The sequence below is a fragment of the Mus musculus genome, chromosome 1, assembly GCF_000001635.26.
Source record: "Mus musculus strain C57BL/6J chromosome 1, GRCm38.p6 C57BL/6J".
NCBI classification, from domain to species: domain Eukaryota; kingdom Metazoa; phylum Chordata; class Mammalia; order Rodentia; family Muridae; genus Mus; species Mus musculus.
This window is the reverse complement of record NC_000067.6, coordinates 25867639-25895202: the sequence shown is the minus strand read 5'-3', so window position 1 is coordinate 25895202 and position 27564 is coordinate 25867639. Positions and strand designations below refer to the sequence as shown.

Genomic DNA, 27564 nt, shown 5'->3' with positions numbered 1-27564 from the left:
AGAGGGAGGCTGGTTTGGGGGGGGGGTTATGAATGGGTAACCAAGAATGGGGATATCATTTAAAATGTAAATGAATAAAATTATTAATGAAAAGAAAATAAGCAACCTACAAATTATAGCATTTGTTAAAAAATAATCATATAGAAAATGCAACAATCTTCAGTATAATATAAATAATTACCGATACTATAATAAATTGGCCATATGTAAACAAAGAATAGCAGTTCTCAGTCCTCTTGAACACAAGTACAAGTAATGCTGGCCTTAAAATGATGAAGCCAACATTTTAAACTTAGCCAAATTTTTTCTGGAACTTCAGCTAAACCAGTGTGAAAATATCATCTAAATATATTTTTAAATATCATAAATCACTTCAAATAAATGTTATAATTGGCATAATAAATACATAAAATTAATTTAAAGAGAAATTTAAATCAATTTCCTCAGATTTAAGATTTAAAATATGTCAAAATATGACATTGTTTGGGTCGTGACTTGAGTCTCCTGATGCATACAATGAGAAAAGACGTGTAACATGACTATTTCCCATATGAAGAGATTTGGAGGTTGGTCGATGCTCGGAAAAAATAAGACTCTCATTCCCTTACTATTATTTTATGTTGACTTGACTCTTTCATATTCTTCTGATGGTGATCAAGACAAATAAAACTACAGCCAAAGTTCTAAAAATCTTAATCATGAATGATTCACACACATACACACACACACACACACACACACACACACACACACATCTCCCAGCAAAGATTACAAATCTTTTTCTGACCTAATCACTAGTTAGGTCTGTGGGATCACAGATGCCCTCCTGTGGCAAGAAAAACAAAGTGTACCAATTATGGAATCTGAAGGTGTAATGAGTCACAGTCACAAAAAGAAAGACCGGAAGGCAAATCAGTAACTGTTGTCCTTTACTGTTCGTTAAAGTGGTGAGAAAACATGGCAGAAAATTTGAAAAAAAAATAGCTAAATATATAAAGCATAAACAAAGTAATATTTCAAAGCTATCAAATGTAAGCAAAACCTTCCAATAAAATATAACACGTGCAGACCTTTATAACTTAACTGACACATTTAAGAATATAGATTAACATGCTGTTATGGGAAGATGAGAAGCTGCCATGATAACAATAGCAATCAGTGAAGTGAGAACAGAAGAATTTTCTAAACCGAATCCTGTGAAAATATGAAGACCAGGAGATATACCAGATAACAAGGAAAATGATGTGTTTAAACTTTACAATCCAACAAACAAATTTCTCTTTAAACTCTTTACAACACATTTTCAGGAGTGGTCACAAACTGGAACATACAGATTTTTAAAGATGTTTATATTTCCAGAACATAATTTCTACTAGCAAAGATAACATATTAACAGTAAGCTTTATATTACTGACTTGAAATCCTTGAAAAATGTACATACTTTAAAAATTGACGAATTTTACAGTCTGTTTCTAGGATCTGCTGAGGTAAAAACTAGGAAAAGTGAGACATTAATAAGTTCATGAGCTCTATGGATTTTAGATTCAGTGAAAGAATTGTTGATATTTAAAACTAATGACCAAGTCAATAAATAAAAAGAAATCATTGTCCTGAACTTAATAAAATTACCTTAATCAACTTAATTGTGCACTTTTAAGGACCTAATTCAAGTTTAATTCTTTACCATATCTTTAACACACAAAGTATTTTATCATAGTTCTTAAAATAAGATTAATTCTGATTAGAAAATACCAACCATACCTACCCAATGATACAGACAATAAAATTTGGCTAAAAGCCTCATTCAATTCGACTCTACGCTAATTAGATTTTATACTAATTATTAAAATGCAGATGATGGAAACAATTTTATCTAATGCCTTCTTCGACTTTAACGTTTTTCAATTAGTCTCTGCTCTTCATTACTAAGTCTCTCCCCACACCCTAAGATTCACCATACTTCCTAAATACAAGTAGTTTCCCAAATGAACTTGGCAAGGCCTGTTACTAAAGGGCTTATTCTGTGCCAGGGGATCACCATCACAATTAGCCCCTGCCGCACCATGGGCTGAGCTCCATGATGGAACTCTCAGATGGATTTCCTGCCAACTACTGAAGTCTTTCTGTAAAATCAAACCGGTTTCACTATTTGTACTTTAAGCAAAAACCAATCATTTGAATCATCTCAATTAATAAATACTAACTAGCAAACCAACCCATGAAAGTGGTCTCTTCCTTCCAAAGTATCACACAGTAACACTTCCCATAAAACTAGTTGCTCAATTTAAGATTTTCTGTAAATGGTCCCCCCAAAAATAAATTACCTCATTTACTATCTCCTGAATATTTAGTATAGAATAAGCAAATTTTTAACAATTAATTATCCACTAGAAAGGCTCAATAGAATTGTGGTACTCCAATGAATATATGTAAAAAGAATGTTTTAGTTGCCTAGCAATTCTCAAAAAAAAAAAAAAATTAGATAAAATGCTTTTTCTACCGTTCAAACACTTTCTTTAAACATATTCCCGTTCTGCAGTGTATTAGGCCTTGTGAACAGGATTTTAAGAGTCTGGAGATGTGACTGTGTTTAAGATTCCTTTTTCCAGTCACTAGTTCATTGTCAGCAACAGCTACAGAGCAGCTTGGTGTGTATTCAGAGACCGCCAGGAAGTTAGTTCTGCATGACTGAGTCAGCGCTGCAGCTTGAAGAATGCACAGCTCCTGTTTCCTTAAGCAATCATATATTTCTTGTTGGAATAACAATATAAGATAGTGTAGCTGTGGCAAAATAATTCTTATTTCACTGTATTTCATGGAAAAATTAAGTCTCTTATAAAGGAGTGACCCATATCATTTATACTATGTGAAGATTAAATAAAACCTATAGAGGCTTTTCTTCACTTTGTGTGGTGTTCCAAAGAGCTAAAGAGAGAGAGAGAGAAAAAAGACATTAGTGATTTGTTTAGTCTCTGCAAGTCTTCTCAACTGGAGGATGGGGAAAATAACATGCCAGTATAGTAACCGCAAAGAAATTGAATATGTAAATTAGCAACATCTAGAATTCAGATGGTATTTAAAAGTGAGTCAATGTTTTGGTTTCCATGGTTTTCAAAGGGAGAGAGAAATATGAGGTAAAGATTTTCAGTAGTTCCAAATTAAGTTAACATTGGTTTCAGGTGCTTTCACTACTGCCGCATTGCTGTGCACAATCAAGTTTCATCCCCTATGCCTGAAATCATTCATTTTAAGTGATTTATTTAAAAGATAATAGAAACTGTTCCTATACTCAACCCTATATATGAGCTATTGTTTTTTTATTTGAGTGCTTCAAAATTTGCTCTTGCATATGTTTAAGACTGAGAACGTTTCTCATTATCATAACTTTATATAATATATTCAGACGTAGCCCCCCAAATAGCCTATTAGATATTTCATATATTTCCTAATTATATATTTATGTGTCTATAATTTGAGAATATTTTATTTAAACAAATATACACATGGGCACATAATCTTGCATGAATTCCTACCTATAATCAAAACCTAACAATTTTGAGTCAGTCTAGATATTTTAAGACCAGAGTCTTCTTTTCCTTTTCCATTGTTCAACAAGCACACATAAGCATGTGCATCCTCTTATATGTGTATATGGACACTGTGTTATCACACCAGTGTGTAGATGTACACATATATGTTCAAATCTATGATTCCAACAAAGTCATTAGCTGTCCATCTTAAACCTAATAATGTTGTATGAAAGTTTAATCAATAAAGTAGCTCAAATTTTCAGTTCAAAATAAACTTATTAAACACAAACTCGGTGGATGAGACAATTGTTAATTCCAGGAATAAAGACAGACATGACTGTCACAGTTGATATTCTGAAAGTTGTTGCCATAACAACATGGAAGGTATCAATTTATCTGTCAGTTAGAATATTTTTGTGTGAAAGAACATGACAAACAATGCAATTCATAAAAAAATGTTAGCAGCCTGGATTACATTATCATGAGTCTTCAAATTGATCAAATTCATGGTGGAATAGTAAGCTTCCAAGTGCAGGAAAATGAAATATATATATTTATAAGATTCAATGATACTTCACCACACCATCACATTGAAGATATTGATTTATATTTTTTATAGCTAAGTAAATTAATGGGACTAGGAGTTATTCCATAATATTCCTTCTTGTAAGATCTAAACACTAAAATAATTTTCGTTCATTATGAAAATTTTGACACTTAATCAACTGTAAATTCATTTGTCCTATTGCCCCATTTTTCCTTTGGTTAGTTAAATAATGATCATAGAATAGTCCTATCACTAAACCACCAACCAGAGAGTACACCATGAGATCCATGGCTCCAGCTTCATATGTAGCAGAGGATGGAATTATCTGGTATCAGTGGGAAGGAAGGCCCTTGGTCCTGTGAAGGCTAGATGCGCTAGTGTAGAGGAATGCTAAGGTAGTGAGACAGGAGTGTGTGGATAGGTCTGTGAGAACTCTCATAGAAGCAGAGGGGAGCGGAAGGGGATAGGGTGTTTTTCAGAGGGGAAACTGGGAAGGGGAATAACATTTGAAATGTAAATAGATAAAATAACCAATTTAAAAGAAAAATGAAAAAAGAATTGGTGTAAGTCACTCCCAAAACTGGTTGGGGAAAAAAAAAAACATGGATCACATTTTATATATTATTCCTTGATGGTTATAAATAAAATTTTCTATTTTGAATGAACAGGCCTTAGACTATTCTATAATTTTTACTCAGAAAAAGAAAAGACTGGGGATGCAGCCTAGTGGTTAAGTCCTTGCCTAGTATGTGTGAATTTAATCCTTATAACAGGAAAAACAACAACAACAACAAAATGTAAAACTACAATATAATAAGAATCAGTTGGAAAATGTATTTGCCAAGTAACCTGAGTTTATGGCTCGGAAGTCAAAGCAGAATAATTTCTCTTGTGATTCCTACAAGTTTTCCCCTGACACCCATACACACATGATGGTCTGCATTTGCTCACAAATAAAATGTGTGTGTGTGTGTGGGGGGTACATTTTAAAAGGTCACTTAAAAGAAAGTTAAGAATTTTAAAATACAAATAGAGCTGCTATGAACATAGTTGAGCAAGTGTCCTTGTGGGATGGTGGAACAACTTTTGGGGATATTCCCATGAGTGATATAGCTGGATCTTGAAGTAGAGCTGTTCCCAATCATCTGGGAAACCACCAAATTGATTTCCAGAGTGGTTATACAAGTTTGTACTCCCACCAGCAGTGGAGGAGTGTTCCCCTTGCTCCATGTCCTCACCAGCATGTGCTGATCATTGACTTTTTGATCTTGGTCATTCTGGTTGGTGTAAGGTAAAATATCAAAGTCATTTTGACTTGCATTTCTCTGATAAGTAAGGATTTCAAACATTTATTTAAGTGTTTGTAGAGATACTTCTGTTGAGAATTCTCTGTTTAGCTCGGTATCGCATTTGTAATAGGTTTATTTGGATTGTTGTGTCTAACTACTTGAGTTCTTTATGTATTTGTATATTAGCCCTCTATCAGATATAGGGTTAGTGAAAACTTTTTCCCAATTTCTAGGCTGTGGTTTTGTCCTAATGATGGTGCCCTTTGACTACAGAAGCTTTTCAGTTTCATGAGGTATGGTTTATTAATTCTTGACCTTTGTGCCTGAGCCATTAGTGTTCTGTTCAGGAAGTTGTCTCCTGTATTGACAAGTTCAAGGATATTCCCCATTTCCTGTTCTATTAGATATAGTGTATTTGGTTTTACAGTGAGGTCTTTGATCCACTTGGACTTGAATTTTGTGGAGGTTAATAAACATGAGTCTATTTGCATTCTTCTTCATGCAAACATCCCCTTAGACCAGCACCATTTATTGAATATGCTCTCCCTTTTCCATTACATGGTTTTGGCTTCTTTTTCAAAAACCAAGTGTTCATAGGTTTATTTCTTGGTCTTTGATTTGATTCCATTGATCAATCTGTCTGTTTGTGTGTCAATACCACACAGTTTTTATTACTATGGCTCTGTAGTATAGCGTGAAGTCAGGAATGATGATACCTCCAGAAGTTCTTATATTGTTCAGGATCGTTTTAGCTATCCTCAGTTTTTTTCATTTTTCCATATGAAGTTGAGGCTGGAAACAACCTAGATGTCCCTTAACTGAAGAAAGGATAAAGGAAATGTGGTTCATTTACACAATAGAGTACTAATTGGCCATTAAAAACAAGGACAACATGAATTTCACAAATTGATGGAATGAGAAAATATCATCCTGAGTGAGGTAACCCAAACCCAAAAGGACATGAATGGTAAATACTCTCTCAACAGACTCAAAGAAGCCAAATTAATAGGAGGACCCCAGGTAGGATATTTGAATCTTTCTCAGAAAGGAAAACAAAACAGATATTGGAGATCAATGGAAGGAGGAAACTGGGTTGAAGAGGGAAGGCAAGGGTAATGTGCAGAGGTGGGGGAGATCATATGTAGAGAGATCAAGGGAGAGAGAGGGGAGATCAGTAATTGGGATGGGAGGCAATCTCTAGGATGTTCCAGAGGCTTGGGATGGAGGAAGGCCCCAGAGGGTCTATGTCAGCAACTCTAGCTGAGACTCTGAGCAGTGGAGCATAAGGATCCTGAAGTGGCAGCATCCCAGTTGAGGAATAAGGACAGCAAACCATCCACCAAACCTTCAACTTCAAATGTTTCTTGCCTACAAGAGATGCAGGGACAAAGAAAGAACAGAGATCGAGGGAATGGCCAACCAATGACTCTCCCATATTGAGAACTAGTTCATGATCAAGAACTATTCTGTGATGCTATTAATGATACTCTATTATGTTTACAGACAGGAAACTAGCATACCTGTCCTCTGGGAGGCTCCACAATGCAGCCTGTAACTCACCCAGCCTGAAACAGGCTGATCCAGACTTTGACCTTGCTGCCACTAAAGAGATTACCTAGGGTGGAGCCTTCCTGCCTAGATGACTCTATTGTTCAGCCACAGCTGCTGTTCTCCTTCAAGACACTGCTACCTGCTGAGAGGCCCTTGAGCTATTCAGGAGACTACACCCTATCCTGCACCTGTCACCTGCAGCTGGTTCCAGACTCCAAGAATGGAAAAGCAGGGGCGGGGATGGGCCTCCCCCCTTTATAAGCACAGTTTTCTATTAAACATTTGAGCTTTGATCAGGAACCTTGACTTAGCTCCATTTTTCTCTCTACCATCTAGTTCTCTCTCTTTAAGCTCCAGTCTGCCTCCCAGGTGTACCCAGGTCCATTTGAGCCAGGGGCAGGCTTGCAGCAGCAGCCTATGGAAAGAGATGCAGAGACTCACAGCCAAATATTAAGTGGAGCTCAGGGAGTATTAAGAAAGAGTTAGGAGAAGGATTAAGGGAATAGACAGAAGAGGACAGGGACTCTACAAGAAAACCAACAGAGTTAACTAACCTGGACCCTTGGTTGCTCCCAGAGACTGTATCATCAACCAATGAGCAAACATGACTTGTACCTAGGTCTCCTGCACATTTGTAGTACATGAGCTTGGACATCATGCAGACCTCCCCCCCAACCCCCCAACAACTAGAGCAACGGCTTTCCCTGAGCCTATTGCAGCCTCCCACAGACTGCCAGACATCAAGCCTCAGTGGAAGAGGATGCACCTCGACCTCCCGAAACTTGATGTGTGTTGTGGGAAAGGTAGTGGAAGGGCTGAAACCCAGAAGGGAGCTTCTGGTTCTCAAAAGAGAAGGGGAAGGTGGAATGGAGGGAGGATTTGCTTGCGGCCATACTAGGAGGAGAGGAAGAGATGATACTGGATTGATAAGTGTGTAAATAAATAATTAATTAAAAAAACAAAAAGAACTTCGAAATATTACACAGTAAAAAAAATAAAATAAAATAACTTTATAGCCAAGTGAATATTTTGATCTCAAACTGTTCAAATCTAAATACCAAATGGTCAGAAACAAATCAAAGCACATTTATTATAGCCATTATTGTTTACACAATACAAGAAATTTTACTTGCTAATCCCTATGGAAATTGTTTACTGCATCTAAACACCTTCAGATAAATGAGCAAAGTGTTATCCCAGCTCTCTCTTCCCTTTAGACAGCTATAACATCAGGAAGAGTGAGCATAATACGACTGAGTCACACTGACTTCCTGAGTTCTTATGCTCTGAGTTATACAAAGACTTCAAATCAGAATTTTTCTTTTATTGTTCTTTCTGTTGCACTGGAAGCATGGAATAATCTCTCATGTAACAATTGCCATAGATTTTATTACCAAATATTTGACTTGTGAACAGTGGAGTGACTTCTTTTGTGAGCTGTTAACAAAAGAGAATTCGGAAGTCAAATACAACAATTCTTGTTTCCTACATTTCCAGGAAAAAAAAAAGTGAAGTTTTTTTTTTTCTTAACTTCCTTAGCTTAGTAAGTATAAATTAGTGACTTATTCTCCACATACTTCCATATTTTTTGTTTTTTAAAGTATTAATATTTTAAATAGTTTTCTAAAGATTACATAGGGATGTATATAATATATGTGATCAAAATATAACTCAACTATCTCACAAAGTAAATTAGAGGAGCGCGCGTCCACCTAAAAGTTTCAAAACGGCAGAGAACAAACAAATCCTCTATTTAATATGCCTGGAAATATTTAAAAATTCAAAATAAAATGACTAAGCACAAAGAAATTCTGTTTCTAAAGTTATACTGATGTTTCTTCATAATGCTAACCTTCAAAGAATTAAAAATTGCCATGCCATTGAACAATTAGAATAAGAAACACTAAAAGATCACCAGGCAAGAGAAAAGTAGCTCAACGATGAAGCATCACAGTGTTAGAGAAAGAATACATTAGAGATTGGTTGTGGTGGCTGGGAGCAGTGTCAAGTGTGATCAGAGAATTGCTTACACAATACAAGAAAGCTCACCTGCTAATCCTATGGAAATTGTTTAGTGCATCTAAACACCTTCAGATAAATAAGCAGTGTCCAGCGAGATCAGAGAATGAGTGATAGAAAATATGATTTAGGACTTTGGAAGTGCATATAATAATAGCAGAAGCATCCATGCTATTTTATTATCAGCCTGCCTTAGCCAAAAGTAGGAAGAAATCATAAACATTGTGAGGTTGGGAGGACCCTTTGTATACTTACTAACAGTTAATTACAGCACACACAAAAGAGCAAGCAATTAAAAACTTGGGTCGGAACTATATTGAGAATTGAGTATACTATAATATGAAACTTCAGTTGAGTATACTATAATATAGAAAAACGTGTGTTTTTTTTTAAATGAGAAATATAGATTGGGACCTTGCTATTTATTTAATTCTCCTGGACCTAGATTTCTCATGCTAAAATTGAAATAACAATGTGTTCTTTATAATGGTTTGGTAGAAAATTATTGCACAAGAGAGAAGTAACACTTGACTACAACTATTTTCCAATTTTGTCAAAATTTTTACTGTGCTATTTTTTTTCTATTAGAATGTAAATTCTGTCTCTTTCAGATCTGTCCTGGCAACTTCTTGGGCAATCACTAACTACAGTTAGCAATAGGCAGTATTAGGGTGCTGCACAGAATTAGGCTAAGAGATAACAGGAGTGCAGGCAAGTAGACGAGAAACCTTTAGAAATCCACAGAAACTACTAACAGGGCTAAATATTCAGAAGTGCAGAGGACAATATTAGTTTAAATGCAATGAGAGAGAGGACTGTGAAGATGTCGTGCAAAATGATATTAAATATTTTAAGAACTAGATTAGGATAGAGAGCAGACAAAACTAAACCACGTGACATCCCAGCACTGTCATGATTTTCAGAACGGATTCTATTGAAAAGTTGATTGATTTTCTATTTTATGTGTATGTTATGTACATTCAATTCCTTTGAAGGCCAGAGGAGGGCACCAGAACCCCTAGTTGTCCATTGTTGTGCTGGGAAACCACACCAGGTCTCCTGTAGGAGCACTCAGTGCTCTTTACATCTTAACCCTTGGGCCATTTCTCTATCTGTGGTCTCCTCACGTTTATAGTTTCTGCTTAAAGTCTGTTATTCTACAGGCCCTGCTTTTAAACATAGCTTAGGGCTTCTATTTTGTCACTTTCAATATACTTTCTTTGTTCTGTGTACTTGGTGGTTTAATTATAATATGACCAAGGGAAATTCTTTTTTGAGAGAATCTGAATGTTCTCTTTATCTGTATTGACTTCCCTTTATCTCATCGTTGAGACATTCTATGCTGTAATTTTGTTTTTAAAATTATCTTACCTCTTTTCCAATTAGTGTGTGCTATTATTTCATTTTTCAATGAGATGCCAAGAAGCTGAAAAATCTTAGGTCCATATCCTTACCATGAAAAACAGATCCTGTGGGCCAGAGCCAGAGGTAGATGATCCTTTTCATTCTGATGTCAATGGTTGTGGTGTCTGACAGAACCAATGACAATACAATGTTGCTAGTTCTTGGACACTTCTGTCTTTACTGTCACAAGCTGATGGACTGTAACTTGGAATTGGTACCTAAGTTAACCAGAACAAGCAAGCAAATGAATAGAGTAACCAGACTACATCCTCAACATCTTGACTACAGCTGCAGAGTTGGATCAGCTGTTTAACTTAGTGCAGAGATGGGCAACCATAGCAACGGAAGGGGAAGTGAGGGATGCTCCTCAGAGCCAACAAAAAGTCATACTATGTGTCAGCAACATTGTCAGATTATGTGGGAAGTAGATTTACATTCATCTTCAAATTTCTTTTCTTAATGATTGTTCTGCACCCTGAACACTACTTCCCTGATCATTTAGTTTCGTCTTTACATGATTATAGAGATGGCCTTCCTAGATTTTGAAACATCAAACAACTGTTAGTCTCCAAATGAAATGGCCTTGTGTTGGCTACCTTAAAGAACTGTGAAATAAGGTCCCAACTTGTGATGTGGCTTTTGTTAAGGTCTCTACAAGACTGAACAGCTGATAAGAACATCTGTGATTGTACAGTGCTAAAATGTTTTAAATCTGGAGCCAAACTTTATTGTGACATATTTTAGGCCATCTAAAATAATCATTGTTGCATAATTACATTTGTGACCTAACATTCTTATGTTTATTATGTAAATTGTTTTATATTGGTAAATTTGAAAAGTGACTCAGCACATTGGAAAAAATATCCTCCAGGGAATCAGATTCAGTTGACATCTTGACAATATACTTTCAGCATCAAAGACCTGGATACTGTTAGTAAGGCTCCCTCTGGGGAGTTTCTGAGTGACCCCTGATTCTCTTGGTGACTCTTGCTCATCTTCTTCTTAATAGACTTCTATGGTTTTTCTCATCCAACAGATTCACTTATAGGTGACCAACAACTTCCACTAGAAAAAATAAAGTAGGAAAAACATGTGGACATCCACATTTAGGAGAAAGATCTATTACATCCAGGACCAAAACACTAAGTAGTTTTATAGATATTCTTCAATGATGCCCAAGAATATAACAGCTTAAGGACAGGCCATTTTTTTTATTTTATAATGTATTTTCCTCAATTACATTTCCAATGCTATCCCAAAAGTCTCCCATATCCCCCCCACTCCCCTACCCACCCATTCCCATTTTTTGGCCCTGTCGTTCCCCTGTACTGGGGCATATACAGTTTGCATGTCCAATGGGCCTCTCTTTCCAGTGATGGCCGACTAGGCCATCTTTTGATACATGTGCAGCTAGAGTCAAGAGCTCTGGGGTACTGGTTAGTTCATAATGTTGCACCTACAGGGTTGCAGATCTCTTTAGCTCCTTGTATACTTTCTCTAGCTCCTCCATTGGGGGCTCTGTGATCCATCCAATAGTTGACTGTGAGCATCCACTTCTGTGTTTGCTAGGCCCTGGCCTAGTCTCACAAGAGACAGCTATATCACTGTCCTTGCAACAAACGCTTGTACTGTATGCAATGGTGTCATCGTTTGGAGGCTAATTATGGGATGGATCCCTGGATATGGCAGTCTCTTGATGGTCCATCCTTTTGTCTCAGCTCCAAACTTTGTCTCTGTAACTCCTTCCATGGGTGATTGTTTCCAATTCTAAGAAGGGGCAAAGTGTCCACACTTTGGTCTTCAATCTTCTTCAGTTTCATGTGTTTTGAAATTGTACCTTATCTCACTATACTAAGTTTCTGGGTTAATATCCACTTATCAGTGAGTACATATTATTTGAGTTCTTTTGTGATTATGTTACCTCACTCAGGATGATGCCCTCTAGGTCCAACCATTTGCCTAGGAATTTCATAAATTCATTCTTTTTAATAACTGAGTAGTACTCCATTGTGTAAATGTACCACATTTTTTGTATCCATTCCTCTGTTGAGGGGCATCTGGGTTCTTTCCAGCTTCTGGCTATTATAAATAAGGCTGCTATGAACATAGTGGAGTATGTGTCCTTCTTACCGGTTGGGACACCTTCTGGATATATGCCCAGGAGAGGTATTGTGGGATCCTCCGGTAGTACTATGTCCAATTTTCTGAGGAACCGCCAGACTGATTTCCAGAGTGGTTGTACAAGCTTGCAATCCCACCAACAATGGAGGAGTGTTCCTTTGTCTCCACATCCTTGCCAGCATCTGCTGTTACCTGAATTTTTTATCTTAGCCATTCTGACTGGTGTGAGATGGAATCTCAGGGTTGTTTTGATTTGCAGTTCTCTGATGATTAAGGATGTTGAACATTTTTTCAGGTGCTTCTCAGCCATTCAGTATTCCTCGGGTGAGAATTCTTTGTTTAGCTCTGAGCCCCATCTTTTAAGAGGGTTGTTTGATATTCTGGAGTCCATCCTCTTGAGTTCTTTATATATATTGGATATTAGTCCCCTATCTGATTTAAGATAGGTAAAGATCCTTTCCCAATCTGTTGGTGGCCTTTTTGTCTTATTGACAGTGTCTTTTGCCTTGCAGAAGCTTTGCAGATTCATGTGGTCCCGGACACCCGCCAGGTCAATTCTTAAGCACTGACTAATTCTTCGCTACTCAGTTCTATATCCTTACTCAATTCCAGGGAGACTAGTCTTCTACCTTTAACTTCCTTAACAGATAAGGGAGAAAAAGCCCTCAGGGGGAGTTTTGATGGGCTAGAGTAGAGAATAGTTTTGTCCCATGGGAGTTTACTTAGATTGGTCTATGCACAAACTCACCTTTTAATAATGTACTTGGCAGCCTGAGATTCTATGTGAATACATATCTATCCTAACAGTGCACCTAGAAAACTGTTAGTAGACCTCTACCTGCATGAAGCTGCATATGCATAGCCCTCTCTGAACAATGGACTGAGTTTCTTGTCCCTTTAATTCCCATTAAACTAATAGTTTATTCAGTTGTATGCCACTTATGACCCACTGCAAAAATGGGAAAACCAATATAATTTAGACTGAACTTTGTCTTGTGCACAAGAAGGCAAAATTTTTCCTACTGGTGAACTTTTATAGACCATTCCCAATTTATTATCTTAGAATATGTATCATGCAGGCAAACACCCATACACATAACATAAAAAATAACTGCTTAAAACAGAGCATGCCTTATTGAAAGTGTCTCACAGATTATCTAAGCTACTACTATTGTATTGGCTAGTTTTGTGTCAACTTGACACAGCTGGAGTTATCACAGAGAAAGGAGCTTCAGTTGAGGAAATGCCTCCATGAGATCCAACTGTAAGGCATTTTCTCAATTAGTGATCAAGGGGGAAAGGCCCCTTGTGGGTGGGACCATCTCTGGGCTGGTAGTCTTGGCTCTATAAGAGAGCAGGCTGAGCAAGCCAGGGGAATCCAGCCAGTAAGGAATGACCCTCCATGGCCTCTGCATCAGCTCCTGCTTTCTGACCTGCTTGAGTTCCAGTCCTGACTTCCTTGGTGATGAACATCAATTTGGAAGTGTAAGCTAAATAAACCCTTTCCTCCCCAACTTGCTTCTTGGTCATGATGTTTGTGCAGGAATAGAAACCCTGTCTAAGACAACTATGTTCTGGAATATGGGGTTCAAACTTTCTTCTGTGAGCAAGGAGCTCACAAAATCAAGCTGTCCTCTACGAGAAAGACTGAATTTTCTCCTGTGCTTTGGAAAATCATTTCATATTGCTATTAACCTAGAAATATTCAAACACCATCCATCTCTTCTAAAAAGCCTTTTTCTTTCTCCAGATTATGTTCCATGCTTTTGTATTTCTCCACTAAGTTACTGATCACTTTCTCCATGTTGGTAACTTTTTTGTCCCGCTACTGAATTGACTCCCCTCCTTCATTGATCTGCTTATTTGAACACTGTTTATGGTCAGTCATAAATCCCTGTTGAATGTAGGACACTAAAATCATTATGTGACATTTTAGTTCTGTCATTAGCTTAAGTTTCCAGTTTGGATCAGTTGTAAACTATAGAGCTGTAGTAAAGAATTCCTCTCTCATATGTCTTGTGTGTGTTTTTTTAACCTTGTTTTTCTTTCATTTGATTTTTTCCTTTTTTTTTTCTTTTTAATCTATAAGTGTACTGTACTCTGGGGTAAATCACCAGATAATGCAATATATGGACACTTTGTGAGGGTAGGGAGCAGGGAAATTCAACACACTCTTAGTGCCCTAGACACAAAACAATTCTAGGCAAGAATGTTTGGCAAACTGCAGGAATAAGGTTATAATGAGCATGAAGGGGAGCTCAGACCACGAAGTTCTGGAAGTTAGTAGTCATTGGTTGCAGAATTCTTCTCATTTGGAAAGCAGTACTAACTTAAATCTTTCAGTTACTGAGATGACCGGCACACTTCTGTTGAGTCCATGGATTTTTAGCTTCTGAGTCTTTTCCAGAAAAAAAATCTCATTTTCAAGAGATGCATAAGATATTTGGACTCATAAACTTTACTTTTGTGGGTCTATGTTGGACTTTGTTTTACTCAACCGATGTAACTGTCAATTGTTTGCCAATATCATACTCTGTTGTGCATCTTCTAGTAAGGCAAAATTAGTTCTCCAATTGCTCGTCCCTTTCAGTATTGTCTTGGCTATTCTGGTATTTTGGCTCCTCATAGAAACTATAAAATGAATTTGTTCATATCTAAAAATAACTTGCTGTGGTTCTCAGGGAGATTACACTAGCCCTATGGTTCAAATTTAAAAGAACTCGCTTCTTAACCTTAGTGAGTATTCTAATCCATAAAATTAGCTTGTTATTGCTCCATCTTTTCAGTTGGAAGATTATATTATTATTATTATTATTATTATTATTAGAGAGACTCATGGAGATATATAAATCTTTTGTTACATTGTAACTAAGTGCCTTTGGACATGTTAACATGAATGTTACTGGGCTTTTAATTTCAAATTTTACTTATTGTTGGTATAAAGCAAAGTATTTGACTTTGTATACTAAGCTCATATCTTTCAAATATATCATATATACATATACATATATATATATGTATATGAGAGAGTGAACCATTGGGTTTTCTACAGATATGGGTATTTTTCATACACCATCTAAAATTAGTGTTGGAACAGAATAATTTGTCAATATAAAGAACAGAGGAGTTTGAAATTGATAAGAGCCTTTGAAATGATTGTAAATGGTTAAATGGCTTTTTCTACTCTCCCATGTCATATATAATTTGGAGACATAGGAGCATTCATTCCATATTGAGTATCAGTCATGAAGTAAATGCTTAAAGGAGAATTGGTTCTCATTAAAAGAAAAATTATCACAACCTTAGTCTTTAACTTTGAACCTTCAGACTCAAACAAAATTGATATCTGTAGTTTTTAATTTCTATAATCTGGAATAGCTTGTTATAATGTCTGAAACAGGTGTGTCTTAGTCACTGACATATTGCTTTGAAGAGACACCATAATCAAGGCAATTGTACAAAAGAAAGCATTTAATTGGGGGCTTGCTTACCCTTCAGAGGGTCAGTCCATTATCATCATGGTGGGAACATGGCTCTGGAACAATAGCTGAGATCTACATCTTGATCTGTAGGAAAAGGGAGAAAGATTGGATCTGGCTTGGGCTTTTGAAATTTCAAGTCCATCCCTAGAAACACTTTCTCTAACAAGGCCACACCTACTCCAAAATCTCACGCCTCCTAATTCTTCTCAAGGAGTTTCAGTCCCTGGTGACTTAAGTATTCAGATATATGAGCATATGGAAGCCATTAGTCCTCAGTCTATCACAAGATGTTATAACACCTCCATACAGTTTTATTTATACACTTTCCAGCTACATATTTCCATATACATTTCCATAACTATTATTTTTTTGCATTACACATAACTTTCTGTTGACATTGAAAGGGAGTGGTAAAATATGATGTATCACTTTTATTGTTAAACAATATAGGAACATTGCAGTTACAAAGTTTTATATAGCATAACTCTTTTCAAAGAATAAATATTATTTTTTAAAGACATTTATTATGATAGAATATGGTGTTGAGAGAATACTGTCACTGGACCAGACTAAAAAAAAATGAGTCCTGTATACTAATAAGCTATTAATTCTGGAAACATGGACATGAGTATCTATATTCACTAGGCACTGAAGTAGACAAAGGGCAAGAAAAAACTTAAATGAGAAGTTAGCTATAGGAAGAGGAGTATATATGATCATGCATAAAGACTACAAGGGAGTCGGGATGTAAACACTTGCTTTAAAACTAAAGGGATTACTTGTACAAATTAGTAACTCATTATTTTTACATAATTAATGTAAAAAATAACAATTTCTTTTCAGTCAAAACTAAACTTATGATGCTGGAAAGATTGCTCAGTGCTTTAGAGCACTTGCTATTATTCCAGACGATTCAGTTTCGATTTCCCACGACCTCCTTGGTGTATCACAAACAAGATGTAACTCCAGTTCCAGGCACTCCAAGGTCCCTTCTGGACTTCTCTGGCATCAAGCGTGTACACGGTGCACACATATACATGCAGGGAAGATATCCCTACACAAAAAGAAACATAACTGAAGATCTACCCTCCTTTAATGTACATAGTTGTGAGGTAGACCCATCAATTCTCCTAATTTTTACTTTAGCCTTAATTAATTAGGTCACTATGTTTTCTGTTTCTTGCATGTTTTGACTCATAATCAATAAATGTATTACTCCAACCATTATAAATGCCATTCTTTTAAGGAGTTTTGAATCAAATAGTAAGCATCAGACCATCAGACCATCTTAGGTCAAGTTCCCTGTAAATCCCTGGATGAGAGCAATTATTCTGTAATGTGTTCAATGTATATTCTCAGCAGGAACCTCTTAAGGGAATGGAAGGAATCACAGAGGAGGATGGAGGAGCAAGGACATTGTTTCTAGTGAAATGTTCTCATCATGATCCCACAATGCACCCGAGAACTCGAGTGTTTCACAGAGTCTCTCAGCAACAGTTGGCCCTCTGCCTGGTGGATAGCGAGGCAGTTCCAGGAGCCCAAGATAGTTCTTAAAGGAAGGTTTAAGTAAATGTAGGCTTTAGAAGCATCCACAGTTGGTTTCCAAGGCATCACCATGAATCCAAGTAAGACACCAACTGTTACAGACCTCTGTCGCTAGAATTCTTTCTCTGAATAGAAAAGTGAAAGCATTTTCGATGGATTAGAAACAAAGAGGGTCCTCAAGTTTTTTCTTCTTTTAAAAGCTTATTTCCTATAAATCTAGCTTAGCAACTTCTGTTAATGTTTTAGTTAATTAAGAGATGGGATGCAGTCTGTAGGTATTCTCTCATATCTACAGTGCTTTTCATATCTCTACATTCAGCTCTAGACGTTATATCTCTAAAAATATGACTCATGTACTTGGTTCTCCAAATGTCCCCAAAACATACCTGGAAGAAGCATTTATCACAACTTTATAAATGAGCAAGTCTATCGAGGAAAGACAGACAGATGCCAATCACATTTTCCCTTCGATGTTTTCAAAGCCAAGACTGAAATTCAGTGCCTGATTCAGTGTCTTTCCACTATGCTACAACTTCCAGGTAAAAGAATAGCAGAAATTCTGAAACTTTTTCTGCTTATATAATTCCATTATGTAAACATATCAAAAGTGCACCCTTCAAAGTACTTTCTGATATGCCATTTAGTGGCATAAAAGAAAGCACTTAGAACCAGGAACATTAAAGATGTACACATCACCGTGTGACTATAGGCAGGTCATGCTGAGTCTCCACTTTCTACTTTGAAAACTGACAGGTAATAAGAACACCTTAGCTGTGAGGGTATTTGGTTATATTTGCAAGATTTTAAAAGTGTACATGTTATAAATATTGTCTAGTACTGTCATTATTAACATCTTTACTTGGTAAGACAATATGATACATGGTTGTTTCCAGATGACCACTATGCCTAAGCTTTAAATTTATCACTCAGAAAGTTTTAATATTCCCAAATGGTAGGTTCCTAGAGGTGAATTTATGATCAGAAAATATCTTGTCCATCCTAATGCCTGAAAAAGTTGACTCTCCTTTCCTTGCCTGTAGCTTAATGTCACTTTAATGTCAGATGTCCTGCAGAGCCTCAAAATGTATGCACATTTTCTTGATGAATTTGCCTCCCTTTTTATGGAAGTGCATCCCTTCCTACCTGAGCACCAGATTTCCTTAGTACTGTGACACTGTTTTGCAGAAGAAAAAATTTTAAACTCCACTGTTTACATTTCCCTGTGACCTCAATTAAACCTTTGAATAGAATTCATGAAAGCAGTTTAATCTGTAAAATATAAAACTCTAATGTTATTCTTTCAAAGGAAAGGGAAATTTTCCATGGTTTTTAAGATGGGTCTCTTACTAGAGTTTTTACAATGTGTGCGTAGTGTGAATTATTTTCACCCTGAATGATGAGTTAATTGAAGGCACTTTCAAGAGCTAGATTGCAAAATGAATCAACTGTGTCTCTATAACCTATCCACCAGAAACTCTGGAGATGAGAGCAGTCACTCCAGAATTCTTAACTGTATTAATCATTCCACTGTAAATGCAAAGTTCTATTCAAAGCTAATCTAAAGCAGCCATACCTTGAGTTTTTATCTTACCAAAATGTCTTGATTTAAAGAAAGAAAAAAAAAACCCTCCAATATCTGTATGTGATGTACATGATAATAGAGAAAAAAATTCCCAAACATGTAGCCATTGACATTGGAACCATATATCCTTTCCCTTTTGAATGAGATCCAGCTGGGAGAGGCTGTGGGCTAAAGCTGCACAAGACAACATTTATGCTGTGTGCCACATTAAATCTTCTGGCTGATTATTTAAGCTTCGATATCACAATCAATCCAAAATAAAATAAAATAAAATAAAATAAAATAAAATAAAATAAAAGGGAAAAAAGACAAGAGAGAAGGAGGAGAGGGTGAGGAAAGGGGAGGATAGAGGGAAAGGGAGAAGGAGATATCTCAGGACCTTCTGCTATCTCTTTTTGAAACCTTCCATACGCGCCCCCCTTCCCCAGGGAGTAAAGCCCTACCCACACAGTCTGAGCCAAGTCCTTCAGCTTAGTTCAGGAACAGTAAAACCAAGCAGCAGGGATTTTATCTGAAATTGAACTTATATTTGAGTACTAGTATACTTTCCAATAGTTCCACATCAAACTGTGAAATAGAAAACAGTACATTAGGTCAGGCAGAAGGGTCTCATCTCCTTCCAATTATTTCAACACAGGTTCTACCTATAGTCACAGAATTAGCTAATTATTCTGGTTTTCAAAATGCCATAATCACACAACTGTGTGTGCACACTGAAAGTCCAAATCGATCCCTAATGGGGCCACTATCCTAGAACATCTAGTTAATAATGTGCTGATTCCTTCACTGTGATACTCTTTAAACATTTAAAATTCCTCATGGCTATGTTTAATTAGTGTATAGTTCTAAAATATGTACTTTATGTTCTGATTATTTCCACAAATCAAGAAATGTTCCAAACAAGGTGACAACTATTAACTCCTGGCATCATGCAAATTTTTAAACTTAATTCTTATAAAACAAGAGCTAAAAGAATCTAATAGCACCTAAAATGGAGTCCCTTAAAGAACAAGACTGCCCAAACTTCTGTTATAAATTGCAACCACTATTATAAAATAAACCACTTGTTTATACCAAAAATTATAAGGTCTATTTAATATTCTCTTAATATGTCTTGGCTATAAAGATATTTCTCTAACTAATACCCGTATTGCATAGGTGGATTTTTCAAAGCACCTCCCATCCCTCACATGAACAATTTTATCTATCAAAAACAGTACATTCAGCTCTCTGAAAACAACAGATAGATGTAGGAAGGTGATGATATTAAGAAAGGACTAGCCCAAGTTATAAAAACTGAAAAGAAAATTCATTTACATTGGGAGAAAACAAATTGGTAACGATTACTTTTTATAGTACCTATATCCCCCCATCACTCTCCCTAGTGCTTGTTCTCCACATCCCCCATAGTCCAATGGCTCCATTCTATTCCCCTTACTTCTCTGTTTATCTCAGGTGATATACTCTACTCTAAACATTTGAAATTTTGATCCACAAATGAATGAGAACAACCAGCATTTGACTTTCTGCGTCTGGGTTATCTCATTAAGTATAATATGTTATGGTTCTACCCATTTATTTACAGATTTTATGATTTCACTCTTTTAATAGCTATGTAAAATTCCATTGTGTGTATTTAGCTCATTTTCATTATCTATTCCTTAGAGAAAGACTTCTTGGTCATTTCAGTTTCTTTGATATTATGAACAGAGAAACAACACACATTGATGTGCAAGTCACTCTGTAGAAGTATATGGAGTCCTTTTGGTACACTGCAAGTGTAGTAAAACCAGGCTGACAACCTGGCTATACCTAAATTCAATCTCCTGAACTCACATAAAAAGGTGAATACTGAGGAAGGCATCTGTAATTATAACAGTTATATGGCAAGATAGGAAGCAGTGATAGAATTGCCAAAAACCTGAGAATCTACCACAAAAGAAGGTTGAAGGTGTTCTTCAACAGAGGAATGGATTCAGAAAATGTGGTACATTTACGCAATGGAGTACTTCTCAGCTACTAAAAAGAATGAATTTATGAAATTCCTAGGCAAATGGATGGACCTGGAGGGTATCATCCTGAGTGAGGTAACCCAATCACAAAAGAACTCACATGATATGTACTCACTGATAAGTGGATATTAGCCCAGAAACTTAGAATGCCCAAGATACAAGATACAAAAAAAAAAACAAAAAAAAAAAAGAAAGAGAGAGAGAGAGAGAGAGAGAGAGAGAGAGAGAGAGAGAGAGAAAGGAAGGAAGCAAGGAAGGAAGGAAGGAAGGAAGGAAGGAAGGAAGGAAGGAAGGAAGGAAGGAAGGAAGGAAGGAAGAAAAGCCATAAGATTAGCAATATGTGTGTGTGTGTGTGTGTGTGTGTGTGTGTGTGTGTGTGTGTGTGTGTATAAAATGATTTTTCTTTTGTTTTGTTAGAGGTTATTTTATTTACATTTTTTGCAGAGTTTTAGAAGGTATCTGAAATAACTTTTGGATGCTCTGTAGAACTCAACAGGGTAAGTGTTTGGGAAAAGGGTGAGTGCTATAGTGAGCCAGCTGCTCTTCCAGAGGACCTGTGTTCCATTCTCAGTACTTGGATGGAGGCATAGGATCATCCAGACACCAGTTCCAGGAGATCCAACCCCCTCTTCTGACCTTTGTGGGCACCAGGAATGCACATGATACACATAAACTCTCTCAGACACTTACATATGTAAATAAAATATTTTTAAGAAGATCTCAACAGGTAAATCATCATGTCCCCTGGAGTTTTCCTTTCAAGCATTTATTATTTTTATTACTGATTCAATCTCCTGTTTTATTATGGGCAAGTGAAAATGCATTTGGAACACAATCTCATCCTTTCAACATGAAATCTCTCAAGAAATCGGATGTAGAAAAATGATCGTAACAAAGAACATCAATGAGAAGCCCGTAGCTAGGTGATCTTGACAAAACTCATCTTGACAGTGGTGCTTACTCTGTCAATTCTGTTCCACCTGAAGTCAGATGACCTAAAAAGGATGAATACACAAGGACATGATTTCAATTTATTGTATTTTTTCTTCTCCCCCCTCCTTATTTTCTCTATTTACATTTCAAATGTTATACCCTTTCCTGGTTTCCCCTCTGAAACCTCCCTATCCTCTCCCCTCTGCCCCTTCTCAACAACACACCCAAACCTGTTTCCTGTTCCTGGCATTCCCTTACACTGAGACTTAGAGCCTTCACAGGTCCTCTCCTCCCACTGATGACAAACAAGGCCATCTTTTGCTACATATGTAACTGAAGCTATGAGTCCTTCCATGTGCACTCTTTGGTTGGTGGCTTATTCCCTGGGAGCTCTGGGCATACTGATTGGTTCATATTGTTGTTCTTCCTATGGGACTGCAAACCCTTTCAACTCCTTGGGTCCTTTCTCTAACTCTTCCATTGGGGACCCTGTGCTCAATCTAATGGTTGACTGAGAGCATCCACCACTGTATTCACCAGGAACTGGTAGAGCCTCTGAGGAGTCATCTGTATCTGGCTCCTGCCAGCAAACATTGGTGGCATCTACAATAGTGTCTGGGTTTGGCATTTGTATACGGGATGAATCCCCAGGTTGGGCAGTCTTTGGATGACCTTTCCTTCAGACTCTGCTCCAAACTTTGTCTCTGTAACTCCTACCATGGATATTTTGTTCCTCCTTCTAAGAAGGACCGACTAACCACACATTGGTCTTCCTTCTTCTTGAGCTTCATGTGGTCTGTGAATTGTGTCTTGGGTATTCTGAGCTTCTGGGTTAATATCCACTTATCAGTGAGTGCATAACAATGTGTGTTCTTTTGTGACTAGGTTACCTCAATCAGGATGATATTTTCTAGTTAAATCCATTTGCCTAAGAATTTTGTAAATTTATTGTTTTTAATAGTTGACTAGTACTCCATTGTGTAAATGTAGGACATTTTGTGTATCCATTCCTCTGTCGAGGGACATCTGGTTTCTTTCCATCTTCTGGCTATTATAAATGAAGCTTCTATGAACATAGTGGAGCATGTGTCCTTATTACATGTTGAAGCATATTTTGGGTATATGCCCAGGAGTAGTATTGCTGGATCCTTAGGTAGTACTATGTTCAACTTTCTGAGGATCTGCCAAACTGATTTCCAGAGTGGTTGTACCATCTTGCAATCCCAACAGCAATGGAGGAATGTTCCTATTGCTCCACATCTTCACCTTTGTCTGCTGTCACCTGATTTTTTAATCTTAGCCACTCTGACTAGTGGAAGGTAGACTCTCAGGTTTGTTTTGACTTGCATTTCCCTGAGGACTAAAGATGTTGAACATTCTTTTAGGTGCTTCTCAGCCATTCGTTATTCCTCAGTTCAGAATTCCTTTTTTAAACTCTGTGCACCATTTTTAAATAGAGTTATTAAGCTTTCTGGAGTCTAACCTCTTGAGTTCTTTGTATATATTAGATATTAGTCCTCTATTAGGTGTAGGATTGGTAAAGATCTTTTCTCAATCTGTTGGTTGCTGTTTTGTCTTATTGACAGTGTCCTTTGCATCACAGAAAGTTTGCATTTTATGATGTACCATTTGTCAGTTTTTGATCTTATAGCATGAACTACTGGTATTCTGTTCAGAAAATTTCCACAATGCCTATGACTTTGAGATTTTTTCCCCAATTTCTTTTCTATTAGTTTCAGTGTATCTGGTTTTATGTGGAGGTCCTTGATCCACTTGGACTTGAGCTTTGTAGAAGAAAATAAAAATGGAATGATTTTCATTCTTCTGCATGCTGACCACCAGTTGAGCCAGCACCGTTTACTGAATATGTTGTCTTTTTCCCTATGGGTGGTTTTAGCTCCTTTGTCAAAGATCAAGTGATCATAGATGTGTGGGTTCATTTCTGGGTCTTCAATTCTATTCCATTGATATGCCTATATGTCACTGTACCATTAATATGCAGTTTTTATCACTATTGCTCTGTAATACAGCTTAAGATCAGGGATAGTAATTCTGCCAATAGTTCTTTTATTGTTGCGAATATTTTTCGCTTTTCTGGTTTTTTTTTTGTTTTTTGTTTTGTTTTGTTTTGTTTTGTTTTGTTTTTTGTTATTCCAGATGAATTCACAAATTGTTCTTTCTAACTCTTTGAAGAATTGAGTTGGAATTTTGGTGGGGAATGCATTGAATCTGTATATTGCTTTTGGCAAGATTTCCATATTTACTTTATTAATTCTGCCAATCCAAGAGATTGGAAGATTTTTCTGTCTTCTGAGATCTTCTTAGATTTCTTTCTTCAGAGACTTGAGGTTCTTATTATACAGATATTTCCCTTCCTTAGTTAGAGTTACACCAAGGTATTTAATATTATTTGTGACAAATGTGAAGGGTATTGTTTCCCTAATTTCTTTCTCAACCTGCTTATCCTTTGAGTAGGGGAAGGTCACTGATTTGTTTGAGCTAATTTTATATCCAGCTAATGCGCTGAAGTTGTTTATCAGGCTTAGGAGTTCTCTGGTGGAATTTTTAGGGTCACTTATATATATGATCATATCATCTGCAGATAGTGATATTTTGACTTCTTCCTTTCCAATTGGTATCCCCTTGATCTCCTTTTGTTGTCAAATTGCTCTGGCTAGGACTTCAAGTACAATGTTAAATAGGTAGGGAGAAAGTGGGCAGCCTTGTCTAGTCCCTGATTTTAGTGGGATTGCTTCAAGTTTCTCTCCATTTAGTTTGATATTGGCTACTGGTTTGCAGTATATTGCTTTTACTATGTTTAGGTATGGGCCTTGAAATCCTGGTCATTCCAAGACTTTTATCATGAAGGGGCATTGGGTTTACTCAAATGCTATCTCATCATCTAATGAAATGATCATGTGGCCTTTTTCTTTGAGTTTGTTTATACAGTGGATTACGTTGATGGATTTCCATATATTGAGCCATCCTAACATTCCTGTTATGAAGCTTACTTGATCATGATGGATGATCTTTTTGATGTGTTGTTCTTGGATTTGGGTTTGGGAGAATTTTATTAAGTATTTTTCATTGGTATTCATAAGGGAAATTGGTCTGAAGTTCTCTTTCTTTGTTAGGTCTTTGTGTGTTTTAGGTATCAGAGTAATTGTGGCTTCATAGAATGAATTGAGTAGAGTACCTTCTGTTTCTATTTTGTGGAATAGTTTGAAGAGTATTGGTTTTAGTTCTTCTTTGAAGGTCTGATTGAACTCCGCACTAAACCCATCTGGTCCTGGGCTTTTTTGGTTTGGAGAATATTAATGACTGTTTCTATTCTGTTAGAGGATATGGGACTGTTTAGATGCCTTATCTAATCCTGATTTAACTTAGGTAATAGATATCTGTGTAGAAATTTTTCCATTTACTCCAGATTTTCCCGTTTTCTTGAGTATAGTCTTTTGTAGTAGGATCTGATGATTCTTTTAATTTCCTTGGTTTCTGTTGTTATGTCTCCCTTTTCATTTCTGATTTTGTTAATTTGGATACTTTCTCTGTACCCTCTGGTTAGCTTAAGCTAAGGGTTTATCTATCTTGTTGGTTTTCTCAAAGAATCAGGTCCTGGTTTGGTTAATTCTTTGTCTAGTTCTTTATGTTTCTACTTTGTTGATTTCAACCCTGAGTTTAATTATTTCCTGCTGTCTACTCCTCTTGGGTGTATTTGTTTCCTTTTTCTCTAGAGCGTTCAGATGTGCTGTCAAGCTGCTAGAGTATGCTTTCTCCAGTTTCTTTTTGGAGGTACTCAGAGCTACGAGTTTTCCTCTTAGGACGCTTTCATTATGTTCCAAGTTTGAGTATGTTGTGGTTACATTTTCATTAAACACTAAAAAGTCTTTAATTTCTTTCTCTATTTCTTCCTTGACCAAGTTATCATTGAGTAGAGTGTTGTTCAGCTTCCACATGTATGTGGGCTTTCTATTGTTTATGTTGTTATTGAAGATCAGACTTAGTCCATTCTGATCTGATAGGATACATGGGACTATTTCAATCTTCTTGTATCTCTTGAGACCTGCTTTGTGGCTGATTGCATGGTCAGTTTTGTAGAAGGTACTCTAAGGTGCAGAGAAGGTGTATTATTTTGCTTTAGGATAATATCTTCTATAAATATCTGTTAAATCCATTTGGGTCATAATTCCTGATAGTTTCACTGTGTCTCTTGTTTCTGTTTCCATGATCTATACATTGCTGAGAATAGGGTGCTGTAGTCTCCCACTATTATTGTGTGAGGTGCAATGTATGCTTTGAACTTTAGTAAAGTTTGTTTTATGAATGTGGGTGCCCTTGAATTTGGGGCATAGATATTCAGAATTGAGAGATCTTCTTGGTAGATTTTTCCTTTGATGAGTATGAAGGATACTTTTTTTGATAACATTAGGGTGAAAGTCGATTTTATTCTATATTAGAATGGCTACTCTAGTTTGTATCTTGGGACAATTTGCTTGGAGAAATGTTTTCCTGCCTTTTACTCTGAGGTAACGTCTGCCTTTGTCAGTGAGGTTGGTTTCCTCTCTGCAGCAAACCATTAGGTTTGTTTATGCATCCAGTCTGTTAGTCTGTGTCTTTTTATTGGGTAACTGGTTCATTGATATTAAGAGATGTTAAGGAAATATGATTATTTCTTCCTGTTAGTTTTGTTGTTAGAGGTCAAATAATGTTTATGTTGCTATCTTCTTTTTATTTGTTAAAGCAAGATTATTTTCTTGGAGGACTGGATTGTGGAAAGATATGTAAATTTGTTTTTGTCATGGAATATCTTGGTTTCTCCATCTATGGAAATTGAGAATTTTTCTGGGTATAACAGCCTGGGCTGGTATTTGTGTTCTCTTAGGATATGTATGATGTCTGCCCAAGAACTTTTGGCCTTTATAGTCTCTGGTGAGAGGTCTTTTGTACTTCTAGTAGGTCTGCCTTTATATATCTATCTTACTTGACTTTTTTCTTTACCATTTTAATACTCTTTCTTTGTTTTGTGTATTAGTGTTTTTATTATTATGTGACAGGAGGAATTTCTTTACTAGTCCAATCTATTTCACATTCTGTACATTTCTTGTATGTTGATGGGCATCTCTTTCTTTAGCTTAGGGAAGTTTTCTTCTATAATTTTGTTGAAGATATTTACTGGCCCTTTAAGTTAGGAATCTTTGCTCTCTTCTATACCGATTATCCTTAGGTTTGGTCTTCTCATTGTGTCCTGGATTTCCTGGTTGTTTTTGGTTAGAACCTTGTGACATTTTTCTTTTTCTTTTTTCTTTTCTTTTTTCCCCAGCAACCACACAGTGGCTTGCAACCACCCATATTGAGATCTGCTGCCTGCTTCTGGTGCCTCTGAAGAGTATACTTACATTTAATAATAATAAAAATAAATAAATAAATAAATAAATAAATAAATAAATAAATAAATACTTAAATAAAGAAGCTTGAAAAATACCAGGTCTTTGTTTTTTCCAAACTGTCTTCAGAGTACACACCAAAAGAAGTACCTGTGTCTGTACACT

The 27564-nt window shown here is 36.5% G+C and overlaps 1 long non-coding RNA gene across 1 annotated transcript; it reads right to left on the bottom strand.

The window, feature by feature from the left end:
• Nucleotides 1-2897: 2897 nt before the first annotated feature.
• On the bottom strand, nucleotides 2898-16035 carry Gm39614. Its single transcript, XR_865299.1, has 3 exons — nucleotides 15953-16035; nucleotides 10391-10558; nucleotides 2898-2925 (listed from the first exon to the last, which is right to left on the bottom strand). It is a non-coding gene; the product is annotated as a predicted gene, 39614 (long non-coding RNA).
• Nucleotides 16036-27564: the final 11529 nt, after the last annotated feature.